Source organism: Arachis stenosperma, chromosome 2 (genome assembly GCF_014773155.1).
Source record: "Arachis stenosperma cultivar V10309 chromosome 2, arast.V10309.gnm1.PFL2, whole genome shotgun sequence".
In the NCBI taxonomy this organism is placed as follows: Eukaryota; Viridiplantae; Streptophyta; class Magnoliopsida; order Fabales; family Fabaceae; genus Arachis; species Arachis stenosperma.
In genome coordinates, this window is record NC_080378.1 from 17344174 (window position 1) to 17344879 (window position 706).

The 706-nt window shown below is 39.8% G+C and overlaps 1 non-coding gene across 1 annotated transcript; it reads left to right on the top strand.

Annotated features, from left to right (window-relative positions):
- The first annotated feature begins 200 nt into the window (after positions 1-200).
- LOC130965011 (small nucleolar RNA R71) lies at positions 201-308 on the top strand. The gene has a single exon (XR_009081071.1). It is a non-coding gene; the product is annotated as a small nucleolar RNA R71 (small nucleolar RNA).
- The last annotated feature ends 398 nt before the right edge of the window (positions 309-706 follow it).

Genomic DNA, 706 nt, shown 5'->3' on the forward strand with positions numbered 1-706 from the left:
TTCTTCTGAGGCGTCCCATTACTCACAGGATTCCTCTCAGAGGTGTACATGAATTAGTTATTTGCAACCATGTCAATGAGTTCTTGAGCTTTTGCAGGTGTTTTCTTTAGGTGAATGGATCCACCTGCAAAATGGTCCAATGACATCTTGGAAAACTCAAATAGACCATCATAGAATATATCCAAAATGGTCAACTCTGAAAGCATGTCAGAAGGACACTTTTTGGTCAACTGCTTGTATCTTTCCCAAGCTTCATAGAGGGATTCACCATCTTTTTGCTTGAAGGTCTGAACATCCACTCTAAGCTTGCTCAGCTTTTGAGGAGGAAAGAACTTGGCCAAGAAGTCCGTGACCAGCTTATCCCAAGAGTCTAGGCTATCTTTAGGTTGTGAGTCCAACTATGTTCTAGCTCTGTCTCTTACAACAAAAGGGAAAAGCATGAGCCTGTAGACTTCAGGATCTACTCTAATACTCTTAACAGTATCACAGATCTGCAAGAATTCAGTTAAAAACTGATAGGAATCTTCTGATGAAAGTCCATGAAACTTGCAGTTCTGTTGCATTAGAGCAACTAGTTGAGGTTTCAGCTCAAAATTGTTTGCTCCAATGGCAGGGATTGAGATGCTTCTTCCATAAAAATTGGAAGTAGGTGTAGTATAATCACCAAGCATCCTCCTTGCATTATTATTGTTGTTATTATTTTTGG